A 16665-nucleotide genomic window follows, 5' to 3' on the forward strand; every position below is an offset into this window, starting at 1 on the left:
ACGGCTTACGCTACCGAACCTCGCTCCGAAGTCTCTTGTGGTGAAGAAGGTTGAGCTAAGGGCGAGCGGAGTCATAACTAAGTATTGGTTTGGCGGCGGGACTCCGACATCTGGGTCCTCGTCGGTGCGTCCTCCTTCCTCCCATCGGTCCGTCGTCTTTATGTCTAGATGTTCGTCTGGGCGTCTTCTCGTGTGTCTGTTCGCTCCTAGGGTCGTCCCCCTTTTCGTACGAGGACTGACCTCCTCCTTTTATAGGCCAAGGAGGGGGTCGTCCAGCGATGGCTTCCTCAAGAAGGAGTCTCTGGACGATGGTAAAACCGACCCTAGGGAAACCATGTCCGCCATGGGCCGTGGGGTCGTCGTGTTGTTTTGCGTTCTTTATAGCGGACGACGCGACAGTATGGGGCCTAAGCACCATCATTCGAGCTACGCTGACTCCTAGCCTCTGTAGCCTAGGGTTCAGCGCGGTTTGTCTTGTTATTCCGTGCAAGCGGTATGCGCACTCGGACCTAGTCCCGATAGGTCATGAGTGCGACGTAAGCTGGGGTGCGCATATCATAAATATATGCCACAGTCTGAGGTGTTCATAGGTCATAAGTGCGCTGCAGCCCGAGGGGCTCGTAGGCCGTGAGTGGGAGGTTGGCCTCGGGTAAGACGAAACAACATCTCCCGTCCGAGGTTGGTCTCGGGCGAGACGGAACAACGTTTCTGTGCTCGTAAGGACACGGGAATATCTATCTCCCACACCGAGCGCTAGTCCATCAAACACTCGGCACAAGGAGGATACTCGACAGAGGCTCTGTCACGTCACCGTCACTTGGCGCCGTGACGGCGACTTTTTTTTGCCAAGTGTCCGACAAATAGTGTTGGGTAAAGAAGCCGTCGACGATATACAATTGGCCAAGACTTATTTGTCGAGAGTTAGACTCGGTAAAGTGTTAGTCGAGTGTTTTTCCGATTTTGTTGAGTATTTGATGCCCGATCGGTAGCGGTTGTCTTTACATCAATACCACAGTTCCCTTCTGTTTGGCCTACGTCGGTGAGCGTGAGCATTTGAACACTCGTCGGCAAGGTGCTCGTGTGAACTCTTCTGCTTGGCCATCTACCATTCTACCGGAACAGATAGTTGAATTTGGGACCGACCGACTGACCAAGGTTGGTCTTGGCACAGTGGGTCTCTCACCATGCATCACCTGTGGCTGTGGCTGCGTGTAACTGTGCACCAGATCGTTCAGCGGAAGCGATGCATCCTGCGCCGCAGCCCGTAGATGCGAATGCGATCGGGTTGTTGCCTTGTCCCACTCCGTTCGTCGAGTTCGAGAAAAACAGACCGTACAGTGCATGTGCATGCGTGGGTCTTCCGCCGTCGCCGTCGATGCATGGAAGGTCTGGTCTGGTAGACGAGCGAGAACCCGAGAGCCTGAGACCACCGAGAGCAGCGAGAGGGCCAGTGTTATAGTGGACCTACCGGGGGAGCAAATGGAGAAGAGAAGCATCGGACGATGACTGTGTGTGCGTGGCCACTGCATGCGGCCGAGAACTACTTCTTTTTCTTTTCTTTTTTGTAACGTCTCAATCACTAACAATAAGTGGTATATTTAAGTCCTAAAAATTAAAATAGGATCATATCTAAAGTGACTAGAGCCACAAAAAAATTGCATATCTAACAATCGAGTCATATATTCTGTTATTAGGAACATTGTAGTAAAGAAAGTCATTTTCGGCGGCAAGAACAACCGAAAATAAACTTTATGGCGCCGAAAATAAACGAACTAATCACACAACCTAATCAAACAAGTATACTAATCACAAATATAATATACCACTAATACACACACCCACATATGCCACTAATACACACATCCACATATGCCACAAATACAATATGCCACTAATACATTAATGCAATCGAACTAAACAATAATACTAATAGGGCTGGACGAAATGCTCGTGGCTCGTTCGGTTCATGGTCAGCTCGGCTCGGCTCGGATCGGCTCGTTTAATTTTTTTTCACGAGTTGAGCTGGCATCCTAACTCGGTTCGCTAACGAGCCAGCTCGGTTCGTTAAAGAGCCAGCTCGCGAGCTAAACGAGCTACCATATTCCAGCAAAACGAAACTATATGCATATCATTTACAGAATAATTGATGAACACGTTATATATATGTGAGGTGTCTATAGCCTATGAATTAAACTAATTATTAATGAACTATGTCTATGTATTAATTTGGTCTATGCAAATATAATTATGGGTTAAACTGATGAACGTGTATGTGAATTGTGAATTAATGAGTGATGAATTATGCTAATTTGGTGTTATATTGACATGGTTTGTGAAACTATGAGTACAATTACTATTTTCTATTGTTAAATTAGTTTGAAATAACTAAAAATAATTATTATGTACATTTTATTTTTTCTGCTCTGGCTCGCGAGCTAAACGAGCCAGCTCGAGCTCGTAAACGAGACGAGCCGAGCTGACTCTGTGGCTCGTTACCTTAACGAGCTGAGACGACTCGTTATCCACCCCTAAATACTAATCACGCATCCTAATCAAATAAGCATACTAATCACAAATACATACTTATTTCGGTGGCAAATGAATCACGATCGCCAAAAATATCGAATAAAATACGCAAAAAATAACATCTCGATGGGTCGGAGGTGGGCTCGACGTCGGGTCGGGCTGCATAGAGGGAGCGACGACCGAGAGTGGTGGCGGGAGAGGCAGCACCACGAGCAGCCGGCGGCGCGGCGAGCGGTGCCGAGCAACAGCGTCAGGAGAGAGGAGGGAGAGAGAAGGAAAGAGAGAATAATGGGTCGGACAATTTAAATTTGTTTATTTTCGGTGGCTGAGCCCTAGCCGCCTAAAATAACCATTATTTTCGGCGAACGGGGCTCTGACGCCGAAAATTACCATGGCCGCCGAAAACGATGTACAATGTTGTTGTGGAAATAAAACATGTTATTCAGGAAATAAAAAGTTGAAAATAGATACAAAACAACGATATAACTTCGGTATATGAGGTCCTACTTTTAGGATCTAGAGGCCGAGTCATATAATTATTTGATGTTTTTTTGGAATAGGACCACCCAAGTTGGAACAATGTTTTGATGTCAGATTCATGTATTTTAAAATAGGACATGTTCTAAGACCTATGTTGAAAAATGCTCTAACCAGTTCAACATTTCAGCTACGTGAATTATTGTTTCTTACTGCAGCGAGGGAAGTCTTCGTGCTTATTTTATTCTTGATGGCCAGTTATTACTCATCAGTTTTGCCCTTCCTGTAGAGAAGAAATAAAAGTTGGATTGCAGATTATTGAAATATCAGTCTATCTGGTGCAACCAAATTAATTGGTATAATAATCAGTGTAAGTTCAATTGGTGGTACAATCAGTGTAAGTGAGTGCAACCAAGGGTGGAGGTAGGAGGATTTTAAAAAAAAACATAAAGAGAGAGGTGGGAGGGTTATTATGGAAAATGGTAATTTGAAAAAGGTCCATCCTTGATTCCATGATTCATTAAGGCCCGTTCGATTTGGCCTAGAACGACCTGGAATACAGCACATTCCGTCTGAAATTATGTCACTTGGATTAAAACTAGACCAATCCTAAATGATTGTTCGGGTAGATTTAATCCTGAACGAAACGAGAGCATTTCCGTCATTTTGACTCCTCTTCCACTCGGATTGGAGCCACACCTATGAACACCTGGAATCAAACCAAACCAGGACTTAGTAAATAACTAAGATCCACTTCATCCAAGGCCTTGTTCGGTTATTCCTATTGTATATGGATTGAATGAGATTAGAAAAAATTTAGAAAAACTTTCACTTGTTTGAGATTTAAACACATCCAATTTTACTCAATCCATACGAATTAAGAGCTAACCGAACAAGCCACAATGTTGAACAGTTCCTGAGCAGGAACCGATCTTGGACTGCCGAACGGCCGAGCTGTGGATTCGTGCGGCGTCTTCCCTCCTCCCGTCATCTGCATGCACCTTGGCAGCGCTGATAAACTGGCTGCCGTCAGTACTTAGTGCAGCGTTAGCTCTGTGCCCTGCCGTGCCGATCCGATCAACGGACTGCACGCGAACATGCAGCGGAACCTTGAGAGCAACGGTGTAAACTAATTAATCATCAAGGAAGTATCTGAATTCCATACATCTCTTCTCTGCATCGTCGATTGTGTTTTGTTGGCTGATGCCTGACGTGGGTGCTGGTTTTTTTTTGGCCCTCATGTTCTGAATTTCCGGTATCTTCGTCAGGACCATATACTAGAATAATATATAATAGCACTCATCTATCCGGATCATAACAACAGGAGCACTGTCGAGCTATAAGAAGGTCACGACCACATTAGCTCCACAGGGCACACGGTCAAAAACCATACTAGTTTGATTTTCTGAATCTTTCTTTTATTTCAGAAGGTGACAAGTCTCTTCTATAGTGTATTGAGAACCTGCCTGCCGTGGTCGGAGGGGAGGAGAAGAATGTTTGGACACGCATCAAGATTCAAGAGTAACGGCTCTTATTCATCTTCAAAAGCTGACAAGCAACTGAGGGGGCAGATAGTTGAATTGGGCTCATCCGGTCTTCAAATGGATACGGAAGTCCTCTTGTCAACGTAAGAGCGTATAGAGTTTTCAATTCAGTCGCTTTGCACATGACAGACAGACTTGGCGCAAGGAATACCTTGGGAAGAAGAAGAAACATGCAGCTCCAATAATCCGTCGCCATGGCATAGGCTAAGTTCATACATGCTTCTTTATATTATCGCCGACATCTGTATATCATTATCCATAAACCATAGTAGTTTAATTTTCTAACCCCGTTTTTTTTTATTTCAGAAGGGCAGAAGTCTCCTGTATCCAGAACCTGCCTTGGTCGGAGGAGGGAGAAGAATGTGTGGACATACACCAAGAGTAACGGCTCCTCTAGTCTCCATCATCTTCAGAAGCTCACAAGCAACTGACTGAGGGGGGGGGGGGGGGGGGGGGGGGGGGCTGTCTTCAAATGGATACACAAGTCCTGTTGACAACACATAAGCATAATAAAGTTGTCTTCCGGTTGCTTGCGCAGGACAGACTGGGCGCAAGGGGAAAAACAAACAGGCAGCTCCAAAACGATTGGACATTTGTTCTTGCACTGACAGTTTGGCCGATGTTGCTAGAACCTTGTCCTGCAAAGTTTGAAGCCCCAACTCGAGGTTCTCAGTTTTTTTTTCTTCTTTTGGTGAAGATTGTCATGCTCATATGCTGATGGCATTTGGACATGTCAGCAGAAACTAGGGAGCAGCCTCTGACCTATTTATCCAGTTTTCATCGTTGATCTCTCCGTCCTCCTCCAAGCTGACGTACGACGGGACTGCAACTGCAACCGCACCAGCATCCAGCAGAACTAGATATTGACCATCCGAGCCGAGACTGCCTGCAAAGCTGACCTGACCACCTGCTGCTATCGCTGTAATGACGCGCAGGAGCTGGCGGAGATCCCGCTGGACATCACCACGGATCTCGTCTCCGCAACTTGGCACGGATTTGTACAGGTTGAAACCCAAGAACAGCTGGACTCGTAAAAGATAGAGGTAGACGAAGCAACGGTCACTGTTAACACGAACGAGAAACAATAATAATACTAAGTCGTAAGACACGCGGCTGGTCTTAAGCCTAATTATAAATCGCACGTAGCTTTCGGCATCTGGAGACGATACGAACGACGACAGCTAGGTTCCTACTCGCCTGGGATTTGTTGCGACCGGAGATTCTGCTGGCAGCCGAAGGGAATCATGGAGGGCTGTAACTGCCAAAACGACAGCGCGCGCGAGGCAGAGCTAGACCATCGTTGTACTCATCGTCGTCCCGTGCACGGGCACTGGCAGATGCCTATCCATATCCATCATGCATGCTGCCAACACAGAAGTTAGTTACTCAACGTATACTATATGTGTTACTTATGCTTGCAGATTTAATGGGTGGAAGTGCAACTGATTTAGATCATATGAGCTATCATTGTGTTAAACATCATCATTATTATATTATTATTATGTAGTACGTACGATTCTATTGTTAACGAAAGGGTCCAGAGTCCGGATTTTTCAGATCAAGGACGTCGTTTTCCAATAACCTTGGTCTCATCTCATTCTCATGCTTACCAGTTGCCACCGCCATTGGTCTGAATTATTGGGAGGCCATATTAGGCTGTCGGCTAAGAAACGGCCCAACATGCCGCCGCCACTTCGCCAAAGCCCAAAGGGCCTGCCCTGTTCGCTGGGCCGCAGCCGACACCAGCCGCCCATCCGTCCGTCCATCTCAGCCCTTGCGAGCTAGGGTTTTGCCCGCGTGCACGCCTGAGCCATATATAAACGACGCCGCACTGCGTCTCTCCAAACCCGTCCCTCATACACATCGTCAAAGCTGCGGGCGTGGTACCGGTAGATCTAATCTCCTGTTAATAAGTATCGATTTCGTTTTATTTCCTTGTTTTTTCGGATCCCAAGTTGTTTTGAGGTGATGATCCTTTCCCCAAATTATCGACTATGATTATACTGTGCGATTTTTCGAGCTCTTCTCTTCGGAGAAGGCGCTCCTAAGCCAGATGTTCTGATCGAAACAACAACGCCCGCCTCCTCCTGAAAACATCCTTCTTTGTGCACCCTTCTTATTTTGTTCTTTTTTTTTGTTGTTGTTGTGGTTTTGACGATGGAGATGAGGATCCTTTCCCCAGCTGATCGACTATGATTATACTGTGCGCAACTGCGACGCCTCCTCTGCGGAGGAGGGTCCCAAGCCAGAAATCTGATCCATCATGTGTGCTAGTTTCTGCATCGATTGTTGTAAAACATTTGGAATTTGAAAGGTACCCTAAAGCAAAAAAGCAGGACTTTGTGCTCTCTCTTTAAACAGTGTCCCCGTAAACTTTAGGTACATAATATGTATGTCCATCGTTATTGGGTGAACCTTTGGACGCTCGTTCATGTGTTGGACGGTCTCTCGTGTCCATTGGTTCAGTAAACGATGGTACACTTCCGAACTACACACAAGCAAATTTTAAATGTTCACAATTTTTGGGATTTTAGGTAATTCAGTGAAAATGAGTTCGATTTCCCCTCAACTTCCTCCATTTTCGGCCCACTTTCTCTTTCTACACATCTTACTGGTCTCTTGAGTGCTCCAACCTTTCTTTTACTATTAAAGGGCTCGTGGTTCTCGCCAGTTTTTACAAACGACACATGTAAACAGTTGAATTAATACGCGTCAAATAGGAGGGTAACCCAAATCCCTGCACCGGAGGTTGACATGACATGACATTTTTATGAACATACTTTCAATATGAACGAAAGCATTTCACGGTTTGGTGCAAAGCTGGACAGTCAACAACATAGCGGCATGCCGGCATCACGATTCAACCAACAGAATTGCAGCTCAGCTTGATAAGGCATGAACATAAAAGCATTGAAGGCCAGAAAAGTGTATGTGATGAAGGATTGAAGTTTTTGGAAACGTAGCAGCATCAGGATCTTGGAGATTATATTATAGTAGGCGTACCTACATTTATACGAACAAAAAACGCTGGTCTTAAAGGCCAGAAAAGCAAGCTAATGAGCGCTACAGAAAATATGTGTTATTTTGAACTGCAATGTTCAGTCTTTATGGAGGTAAACCAAAAGTACTGGTTTTGAAGGGGCTGCAGAAGCATGTTAAGAGCACTACAGAAAATATGCCTTTTTTTTATCTGCAAAATTTAGTCTTCATGGAAGTCCTCGTCTATTTCGATGTGTGAAGTTCCTTTGTTACCTATATATATATATATACTAGGTATGTGCCCGTGCGTTGCAACGGAAGTAAAAAAAGTTGGTATAAAACATAGATAAGGAACAACAAACATCACTATAATATGCAAAAATAAAAAATAAAAAATAAAAAATCACAAAACTGAATTGAAGCTTAGATGTGTTTAACATGCATTTCTTTTTGTCTTTATTTTTTACAAACATTTTCTAGCTCTGCTACATTCCTCTGCTCATCCCCGTGTATTTGCCCCCAAAGTCAGTACCTAAAATGAGTTGCTTGCTTCAGAGAATACTCTGTAAGCAATGAGGCTATGAGACTTCGCACCCCCATGCTTAATTGGAGCTCGGATTCAGAAACCGCGTATTCTTCCAGGATTCTTGTAAGCCAAGAAGGAACCCGAGAAAGCTCTCTCGTCATCTTGACAGAGTTAAGCTGCCAAACCAAAATAATAAAGGAAATATCAAGTTCCAACTCCAGAAATGAGTTCCAACTCCAGAAATGAACGGGAAACCTTTAATTAATTAATCTTACGAAAACCAGAGACACTAATGTTTGCGCGAAAATGTTACCTGAAGTAGTCTCCCATCATGGAAGGTAGAGTTCCTGCGCTTCAGCTCTCCACGGTGAGTCGTGAATTCCTCGAGTATTTCGGAAGCATATCCAGGCTGAGCATCTCCGCTGCGAACAGACTCGTCCTCACACTGCGTGAGAAGGGGCATGTTAACAATACACAGATGAATGAAGTAGCCTTTGTTGAATAGTATATGCTAACGGGAAATCGATAAAACCAGGTAGATCAAGACTTCTTACCACTGATGGATCAGGTGTAAAACCTTTCAGTTCTTCGTACTCGGCTGCATCTAATTCCCTCAGGTGGCTCGGATCAAAATATTTCGGGATGAAGTGCTACCTGATGATAATGAGGAAGAAGAAGAGCAGTGGGAAGAGGATTCCTGCTACTGGTATCCATGTCATCCCAAAGACGATCAACAGATAGATTAGCTGGAAGAGTGTGAAGGTGCATATTGTGTTGAAAGGCACTGACTCCATGAAGGATGCATGTGCTCCTTCAAGAACCCTGCCAGAGTTAAAACAGACAAATGAGCACTCCTATGTCTAGCTTCCTAGATCAAAACTCTTGGTTGAGCACACAAGTCCTTTCTTCATAGGTAACCTAAGGTGACAAGACATGAAAATTTACTATAGCTAACAAGGCATACTTGTAGCGTCTTTGAGGCGTGATGAAAAGAAGCTGTATCCTCTCCCAGAACTGGTTTCCAGGAAGGCTGTCGATGGACATATAGGCGAAGTAACCCCAGAGGACTGATGTTGGTATCTTCTGAATGAGCGGTGTAACTCCAATACAACCAGTAATCAACAGGGACTGCAACAGATTGCTTACTCTCTGCTCATTCACCCGGACAGGCAAGTAAGCATCTACATGCTTTTCAGGATCAAATACTTCAGGCACTGTTCTTGATCCATTCCCTTCTGGAATAATTGCATCCTTCAGGTCCTTCAGTTCTTTGTGAGCAGAAACAGTCTGCACAAATTTACAGGAGAACTGTTAGTGCCTCCAGGGTAGTTAACGATATTTTCTTTCTTTTTTTGTTTCTTACATAAGTATTTTCTGGAGCAAATTTCTGAAACAATTAGTAGGGGAATGATATCAGACACAGACAGTAACATTACAACACTTGCAACAAAAGTAGAAAACCTTTGAAAGAGAAAGCAAAACAAAATGGAACAATGTTGTAATTTAGGGACACTATGCAGTTACCTTTTACAAACAATAGAAATAAGTCACTGTTATAGTTTTATGAAAATCCTTCAACTAACTCTAGCATCTGTCATCTGAAATAATTGATAAGCCACCACGACAACTAACAGAGCTTTAGTAATGTAGTGAGAAGAACATGGCATGTGATAGTGTAAATGTTTGGTGGATATAGTACTCACGTCGCCTCCGTGGTCCATTTTTATGAAAACATCTTGCATTTTGACATAAACTTCGGAACTGGTAGCATTATTCATCATGCCCTCCTTGGCAGTTTGGACCATCTTCTTGCAAAGCAACTATTTAAAATGAAAGAGAGCTAGAGAGGGGAGATGTGAGCAAATTTAATTGTATAACAGACCACATCTATCTATGCATCTGAACACCAACCTGCCTCTTGAGGACCGCTAGGCTTCTTGTATGCATCGGAGACTGGGGGAGTACTCCATTAGATGGAGGAATGCCAAGAAGACCACACCACAGATCAAGGTCTACACCACATTTCCATGGTATGAGAACAAGAAACACATTAATAAAGAGTCTGATATCATGTTTGTTTATGAAAATGCTACTTAACTACTATGTCCCACCATTAATTTCTTATGTTTTTCCAGTTCCAACAAGCAGCGCGAATTCATTGGTAAAACGTTTTTTTATTAAGTGACATCCCTAATTTAAAACGATGTTATGTCAAAGAGGTAACTACAAATCAGCATATATGACATACTGTCAAGCTCAGGACCAAAATGTCATAATGGTAGGCTGATGGGTTCTTCAAATTAAATTACTTCTGCTGACTCATCTGGGAAGCTACACTGTGGTCAAAGAAAGAGAGCCCTGCGACCATGGTGGCAGGCACAATAGCCAGGAATATATGTACTGTAGGGACTGAAAACAGATCCTGCAAGACCATCAATGAAGAAAGTGGAAGTCATAAAAAGCAGAAGATCCTGAAGTCATTGTAACAAACTGCCTAATTACTTTTGCTACTGTCCAATGCTGGAGCGACTTGGGTTCCCAAGGAAGTGGGGTGAAGAGCCTCCTAGGGACCCCTGAAGGGATCCTGCTTGGCAATGAATATGACAATGATGTCCAAAGTATCACCATCAGTGGAACACCGTAGTCCGCAATTAAGCTCCTTTGCCATGCTGCAGGTATTATCTGGAGCATTAGTAATTATTGTGTTGAATTAACCATAATGGAAACGGAAGTACGTATGTGCCATATGACAAACCAGTGCCATATAGCGATGACCTTACGCTCCTGCTAGCTAATGCAGTATATAGTACACCCATTGAAAAGATAAATCCAAGCAAACCATTAATATATAGCCACTGGAACTGGAATGTTGATTGACTTTGATTACTACCGTCAGGGGCACTGAATTCACCAACCATCCCCTATATATGGCATATTATGCGATCAGCAGCTAAAACTAAATCATTCAGATTTAACAGATGTAAATTGCATACCTTTATCGCCTCTTGCATAAAAAAACTGTGATTAACATTCCAAAAAGTTCTCCTGCAAACCTGGTAAATTTGTTTAGAATAGCTGCAACGTTGAAAATTGCCATGAGGAACAGCATAACAGCTGTCCAGATGCAAACCCTATCAAATGCCCAATGAAAAGGAAATACAATTAGCATTTAGTTGGGTGATTGAAAAACTAATGCAGGATATATTATAGTTTTAAGTCCTTACCAGGCAGCCCATGGCAGAAACATTTTTTCTCCCAGGTTTGGCTGATTTTTGGCAAAATTGTAGATATAAGTGTACATGATAATTGTCGGTTCTGCAACACCCACGATCAATAGTGGTTGTCCACCTATTATTGAATGTACGATGCCACAAATAGCCGCTGATGCTAATGTCTCAACTGTGGTTAGTGCACTATCTGAAACATGTCAGTTTAATTGTCAGAAACTGTGCCTAAGAAAAAGGATTTAGGATTTACTTTTTTAATACTCTATTCTACAATTTGAATTGCAATCAATGGACCAAACTGTTATTATTTTTTTCATATTCCCAGTTTCAAACAACACTTGATATGCTGTTAATTTCCCCTTTTTCTTTTTTACTGAGCAGGAGAGAGAGGGGTAGACGGAAAGTGCAGTGTGTCATGACAGCAACCCCAGATCAAATATTCATCCTGACGGTGAGAGCAGGATAACCAACCTGTATCTTTGCTCAATTGCTCCCCAAAGGCTATAACAGGGACTGTAGATGCAAAGAATATGTAGAGCGTAGGTGCCAGTATCCTGACAACAGAATTCATGTAGCACAGTGAACACAACAGGCTAATTAAGTAATGATGACATGTCAAGCAATTACAACATGGTGTTGTGCAAACCTTAAACCAGAACGAAATCCATGGTTCCAGTCTTGTTTGTAGCAACCTGCTCTTCCTTTCAAATCATCAGCCACTCCACTAAATGGAGATTTATTAGGTCCCGACATCTGAACATGGAGGTAAAAAAAATAATCAAATATTGTGCTTGCCAAACCATGGACGGGTTTTACAAACCAGCCCTAAGTCAAACTGTCAAAGTGCATCACAAACAAAACAGTATTCTTCACAGAAATATATCTGGGGTTCCAGAACATTACATCATAATACACAGCTTGTGATGAGATGTTGTCTCTAGAAAAAAGGAAGAACACAACAAAAACATCAAATTTTCAGGCTTCTCTTATTTTGAGAAGGATTTGTCTCATTGGCACTCAAACACATCTTATCCAATCAAAGGCTCGGATATTCTAACCACAATGCCTCGGAAAAAATGTTGTGTGTCTCAAAATAACCATACATCCAGGGCTATTATTATCTAACAGAAAGTAGTCAAGCATCAGACTAATTCTTCATATAAATAAAGGAAAGAAAACGTGAATCCTGTAGTTAGGAACTTGTAACTCAGAATCAGCAAAAGAAACAAGATGTCTAGGAGCTCTAAAATATCAGCATACCCAAATTCCAAGCAGTTCTGTCTGTGAAGCGTGAACTCAGCATACCCAAATTCCAAGCAGTACTGGTGAAGATGGAGTGGACGCGCACGCAGGCAGGAGTGCCCAGGTCGGCGAAGCGGTCCAAGAGCACGACCATCACCTCCGTGAGCTCGCAGTACATCGCCGCGCTCTCCTTCACCAGTCTGTACAGCGCCGCTGTCACCACCGGGTTCGTCATCGCCTTCCCCGTCGGCCGGCACTGGATGAACCGGCCTAGGAGGTGCTTCAGCTGCTGCGCCTTCCCGATGACATCCTCTGCCGCCGTCGTCTCCGTCGCCGACGCCGACCTTCCCTGCGGCACGAGCTCCCAGGCCTCGGCCACCTGGCACGCCATCCCGACAGGGTCGCCGTCGACGTGCCATTTGCCCGGGCTGGCCCCGCCTGCTCTGCGGGCCTGCATCCGTTCTTTGAGCCGGTCGTCGAGGTACGTGGCGTAGGCGTGCACGAACGCGGCGAAGCACCAGTCGTGGCACCGCGCGCGGTCGCGGTCGCGGAACCGGGACAGGTCGAGCATGCGCCTGCCGCGCCGCGTGGCGAGGAACACCTCCTGCTCGTACGCCGGGTCCCCCCACGGTGAGGAGAGGACGACAAAGCAAGCAAAAGGGCGAGGGCAAGACCGTGTAGTACCTTGGATCCGCTCGGTTAGGGGGCTCAATGGCCGGATCTGGCTGCCATCTCCGGGGAGGCCCGCTCGGAGTCGAGCTCCTGCCGCAGCCCCCGCGCGGCGTCCTCCTCCTCCCGACGCAGCCGCGCTGCCGCCAGCTCCTTGGGGAGGGAGGTTGAGGAGAGACTGCGGTCTGGGGAGGCGGCGAGGGGAGGGCGGACTGAAGGCGCGATGGGCTGCGGGCGCGGGGAGGGGACTGCGGGCGCGATGGGCGGCTGTGCTCGGCGGCGTGGACTGCGGGGCGGGGCGGGAACTGCGGGCGCAGGGAGGGGAATGCGGGCGCGATGGCACGGTGAATGTGGCGCGGTGAATGCGGGCGGCGGAATTGCAGGACTGCGGGCGGCTGTGCTCGGCGGCGGGGATTGCGGGGCGGGGCGCGATGGCAGAACGTGATGGCAGAACGCTCCGTGTGCACGCCTACAATCCTAACATATAGAGTAGTAGAGATATTGCGTAAAGCAGTAAATAACGGTAAGAAATTGATTTTGTAGTTTATAAATGTGTGAAGTTCCTTTGTTGAACCTATATATATATATATATTCAGGAATTTAACCTTCTTGGAGATCCAATTCATGTCATAGCAGTTTTTTTTTCTTTCATCTGACCGCTGGTTGTTGTGTGGTCCTGCACTGCAGCATGAAAAAATCGACGTCTTGCTCAGTCCTAGTATTAACCAGCTGGTTTCGTTCGTTTTGGACGTGCAGGTTTGCTCTCCATGTGAATGTTTGTTGTGTGAACAAAACAAAACAAAACAAAAAAAACGCTCCTGGATTTGGGCACAAAGTTAACCGTTGTATTCTTCCCTCCCTGATCGACTTGGAGTTTGAATTTGACCATGGAATAAGGAGGAAAACCTTGGGGCCGTGTAACCGGTCCCGTGGTGTAGGCTGACAACTCACCCTCTGACTGACTTTTGTACTAGCTGTGGGGGCTACCAGCGCCGGCCGGCACGAAGCGACCGCCCGGTTCGGTTCATCATGTGATGCTCAAACGGAACGATCTCCTCGTCTTCAGTGCCACGCAACAGTAGGGGTACTGACACTGTACGTACGTACTAGCTGTGGCGAATGCAGAAGAGCCCCCACGCAACATTAGGATTTAGGAGTACGTACTCCTGTTCATTCGACCCAGCTGGTGTTTCGCGCACACACATTGGTCGCCATGATGCTGCGGAATGATGACGGGCAGGACGGAGAAAACATGGGTCCTCACCGTGTTATAGCGTTTCGGAATCATTAATCCATCTTTATACACATCTCCATACCCATCATAGGTATAAAAAACTATCACATACCCACTCTCATTCAGGTTTCCGGTCCCAATTGGTCACTATCCTCAATTAAGAGATAACTAGGTACTAAGAGCATCTCCAACAACGTGACCTATAAAAATGCCTTATAATTTAAAAATAAGTAAATTTTATAGAATTTAGGGCACCAACAAAACACCCGCTCCAACAGTAAAGCCCCAAATCTAGATTATAGGGCAGCCCACTACGGTGTAGTATATTTGAGGCACTTGAGAGGGTGCCCTATAGTTTTTTTGACAAAATTTGTTGAATTGAGGCACTGTTGGAGTGGTTTTCCCTGTGTAGAGCCCTATATTTCGATTTGAGGCATTAGTTTGAGGCATTGTTGGAGATGCTCTAACAGCTAGTACAAACTATCCAGATTTCATACATCACCATATCGGCGACAAGTACTTATCAATGAACCATGATCCATTCATTCATCCATTAGAAAAGAAATTAATACTTCGGGACCAATAGAACAAATGAAGAAATGGAGTTTGCTCACCTTCCTTAGTCACCATCTGAGTTCTTTGGCACCCGAGAATCCATGGTCGTCACCGTCATCCTGGCCTCCTAGCAGTCATCGTAGTATTTTAGGTGTTTTTTTTTTGCTAGTATGCTAGTTTACCCAATGGGTAATCGAGTTCGGATTATTACTTTCTAAATCCATACCCGTTTACCCATTGGGTGGAGATTTTGTTCCATATCCATACCCATGAGATAATTTTTGTCACATACCCGTATTCTAATAGAGGAATTTCCACGGGTTAGCGAATATTGGTTCCCCATTGACATCTCTAGTCCCTACATTACCTGCTGCGTGAACTCCTACTACTGTTATATTCCGTCAGTCAGGCAGCGAGCTGTCCTACTCGCCTAATAAACTGCTAAAATCCCACGAAGAAACTTTAGGGGAGACAGACAGAATCATGGTCGTGAGGCGCGGACCAACCACAGCATGGCAGGCCAGATTTGGGCCTGCATTATTGGGTACCCATCCATTCCTCTCGATGGGCGCTCAGACGTAAGTCTAGCGACTAGTGGAGCCTCAATAGTGCCCAAGGTTCCAGATTCGATATCAATCAATTCCGATACGATTTCAACATCTCAAGATTAGTTTTCCTGGTCTTTAAACACGTCTATAGATGGGTAAAAGACGTCGTCAACAGCAATTGTAAACTAAAGTGGTAAACACGATAGAAGAACCAATTTTTTTTAGATAGATAAGTAGGTCATATATTAATATTAATAGTTTAAGGGTCCCTAAGACCAGCCACTGACTATATTACTAAACTTGCTCTAAGCCTCGCTTACCACTATGTGAAGTCAGGGACTCTTCTCTCTCTTTTTTTTCTGCAGCTTTACATGAACGTACGTACATGCCCGATTGAGATTTGTTTGTTGCGGCTTTGGGATCCGACTAACTTTGACCCTCGATTTTTTTTTGTTGTCCGCATGATTCAGCTTAATTACAATGTTCACTTGAGACAAGCTATGTACATACAATATATTCAGCATGGTTGGTTGGTTGGTTGCGTGCAATCAGTCATCAGACTAATAAGAAGAGATGATGTTTGGTTTATTACATTAGGATGGAGATGAGATAAGAATAAAAAAATATTTTACAAAAGCCCGCTTTGATGACATGACACCACATTTATTATAAAATTGGTGAAACTAGTTTCATTGTGCCAACCAGTTTCCAAGGTATTGGAATTAAAAAAGCGCGTAAAAACAGTTGAGAGCAATTTGTTCCGTCTCCATCGATTTCATCCATTTCTATTATTGGTTAATTAGACGTAGCATTTAAGTCACCTGTTAGCTTATGAAATTATGTCATAAAACTCTTTATTGAGAGAGAGAGAGAGAGAGAGAGAGAGAGAGCATATTTCATTCTTTATTTCATGTTCCACTTATTGACGTGGTAATATATATTGGAAATATTGTGATGAAACTACCACACTCAGAATGACCTTAATGCCTTACCTATTACACATCTACCTAGAAGGCCGGTGCATGCTTCAAACGGGCCTATAATAGAAACCTGAATGCATGAGAGGAGTGAGGAGAGAGGTGCATGCTTCAGCGTCCAGTGTGTCCAGTGCAGGCAGCCCAGTCCGCCCCTGAAACCT

General features: G+C 44.7%; 1 non-coding gene and 3 pseudogenes across 2 annotated transcripts; 3 read left to right on the forward strand and 1 right to left on the reverse strand.

Moving 5' to 3' along the window:
• Positions 1-6506: 6506 nt before the first annotated feature.
• Positions 6507-6614, forward strand: LOC111590255 (uncharacterized; annotated as a pseudogene).
• A 90-nt stretch (positions 6615-6704) lies between these two features.
• Positions 6705-6809, forward strand: LOC111590254 (uncharacterized; annotated as a pseudogene).
• A 64-nt stretch (positions 6810-6873) lies between these two features.
• LOC111590214 (small nucleolar RNA snoR74) lies at positions 6874-7030 on the forward strand. Its single transcript, XR_004852926.1, has one exon. It is a non-coding gene; the product is annotated as a small nucleolar RNA snoR74 (small nucleolar RNA).
• A 22-nt stretch (positions 7031-7052) lies between these two features.
• LOC103639588 (boron transporter 4-like) lies at positions 7053-12714 on the reverse strand (annotated as a pseudogene). The gene has a single exon (NR_163876.1). The product of NR_163876.1 is annotated as a boron transporter 4-like (transcript).
• Positions 12715-16665: the final 3951 nt, after the last annotated feature.

This window comes from Zea mays, chromosome 9 (assembly GCF_902167145.1).
Source record: "Zea mays cultivar B73 chromosome 9, Zm-B73-REFERENCE-NAM-5.0, whole genome shotgun sequence".
NCBI lineage: Eukaryota > Viridiplantae > Streptophyta > Magnoliopsida > Poales > Poaceae > Zea > Zea mays.